This window comes from Echinops telfairi, unplaced genomic scaffold, assembly GCF_000313985.2.
Source record: "Echinops telfairi isolate 266 unplaced genomic scaffold, ASM31398v2 ScPeMD7_7468;HRSCAF=8506_0, whole genome shotgun sequence".
NCBI lineage: Eukaryota > Metazoa > Chordata > Mammalia > Afrosoricida > Tenrecidae > Echinops > Echinops telfairi.
Window position 1 is genome coordinate 18,586,785 of NW_022111369.1, and position 2,215 is coordinate 18,588,999.

Below are 2,215 nucleotides of genomic sequence, written 5' to 3' on the forward strand. Positions count from 1 at the left end.
CATTCCTTGATAAAAAGTGCAAAGAGACTTCTGATAAACTTTAATGAATTTAGGTCTTTGTTCTAGGACCCACTCATCACTCTCCATAGCTATCAGTCAAGACAAACAGCCAAACATCTCAGGACATTAACTTAACATATCTTTTCTCTTTTCCTTGTGCGCAAGGATGCGTTAACATTCCCTTTACCTACACAATGCACTATCAAGAATTCACTTTGAATTGATTACAGAAGTCCTTCTTGTTGAACGGTTTCCTGGGCAGTGGGCTGAGCCTCCTCCACCTCATCTCAAAAGAGCCTAGAGTATAAAGTCCAGGCTTCGTCCCCACGGGAGAGGTGTTCAAGAGAGGAGCCTCATCAAGGCTGTCCCCGCCTCACTCTTTTTAGAGCACCTTAATGTAGTAGGGGAGCTGGCGAACAGGATGAAGAGCTGACAGATGATGGAGGAAGTGTGTGTGTGTGTGTGTGTGTGTGTGTGTGTGTGAAGAGAAGTCTTCTTTTGCAGCAAGATTATGACGCAATGTTGGTACATGGCTGTAACTGAGTTTTCTGGAAAAGGGATGAGTTAGTCTGGGTAAACTAGGGAAACAAATCCACGGAAAGTCATATGTATAAGAGAGAGTTTACATAAAGAATAAGTGTACACTAAGAAACCATCCCAACCCAGTGCTGTCCAAGCCCATAAGTCCAACATTAGCTCATATGTCTGACACCAATCTACAAAGTCTTCTTCAATCTCACAGAACACATGCAATGATGTGAACTGCAGGAGGAAAGCCGAATCAGTGATTGTATAAGCATCTCAGCACTGGCAGGGGTCTCCACACGGGTGCTCCAGTACCCAGGGCTGCATCGGGGTGGGTCAATGTGGTTTCTCCTCAGGGATGTCTTGCAGGAAGTGAGCCTTGCCAACTGAAGCAGGGAACTGGCTAAGGCAGCTGCACCCTGGTCCCACCATCAGAAAGCAAGAGACCCGAGAACTAGAAAGGCGAGGCTCAACGAGCCATTTATCTCTTGGCCCTTCAGTTAATCCTACATGTGTTTATCGGCCAAGTTGGCACAGTAAACCTTAACTAGCTCAAGAGATTTTGGCATTGTTTGCTTTGTTTCTTAGCTAGGTGAGTTTGCTCCTGAAGGTTGGAGTTTGAAGTTCTTGTGACAGATTGAGGTGCTGCAACCCAGTAGGCAAAAAGGCTCATCACTGCAGTTTCCCTAACACATCTAGTCACAAAATAAATGTGCTGTGGTTGAGTCAACCCTAACGTTTGGTCATCCCCTGTGTGTGTTGGAGTAGAGCTTTGTTCCATGGGCTCATTTTCAATGGCTAATTTCACATCCCACCATCTTTTCAGGAAGATGAAGTGCAACCTGGATGCTCCTTAGAAGCAAGGATGGTGAGACTTGTCTCATGTTATTTGGACATGTTATTAGGAAAGGCTGGTCCCTGGAGGAGGCCATAGTGTTTGATGAAGTAGAAGATCAACATAAAAAGAGGAACACCTCCAAGGGTTAACACATTGGTTGCAACAATGGGCTGAAACAGCAGTGATTGTGAGGATAGTGTACAACTGGGCAGCCTTTCAATCTGTTGTACATCATGTTGCTATAAATTGTAACTGACTTGATGGCACCTAACAGCAAACATTTATTCTTTAAAAGTTGAGGAAAAGAAATTAAGGCATAAAATCGAGCTGGTCAGCGGATCAACCATTCAATAAAAAGCATGGGCGTTACTATGCAGTTCTGCGGGTCTGTGGTACAGAGACGATGGAAGAAGATCTGGAGAGTGCAGCTCCCATGTCTCCGGCATGGGGAGCTGGTGGTAAAGCTGTGTCTTGTAAGGGTCTTTGAAAGATGGATGTGGGTGGACCTGGAGAAGAAATGAACCAGGGGTAGATGAGCAAATGTTTAGAGGCAGGAATTTTTCCAAGAAACATTCAAGAGAGTCTAGAGCACAGGGTGCAGAGCCCCAAGGAGAGGTGATATTGCGGGATAAATCATGAAAAGATCATTTTTCACATAGCCACTGTCTGGCCTTTTTATTAATAAATATTTTATTATGTTTTCAGTGGAAGTTTACACGGTAAATTGGGTCCTGATTTGACAATTTCTATACAAGCTGTTCAGTGACCTTATCATGTCAGCATTCTTTTAGTTTTGTTCTGGTTGTGCCATTTCCACTCTTGTTTCTCTACCCCACCCCCCCACCCCCCTCC

At 44.5% G+C, this 2,215-nt stretch overlaps 1 non-coding gene across 1 annotated transcript; it reads left to right on the forward strand.

Annotated features, from left to right (window-relative positions):
• The first annotated feature begins 247 nt into the window (after window positions 1-247).
• LOC115873421 lies at window positions 248-381 on the forward strand. Its single transcript, XR_004048418.1, has one exon. It is a non-coding gene; the product is annotated as a small Cajal body-specific RNA 21 (non-coding RNA).
• Window positions 382-2,215: the final 1,834 nt, after the last annotated feature.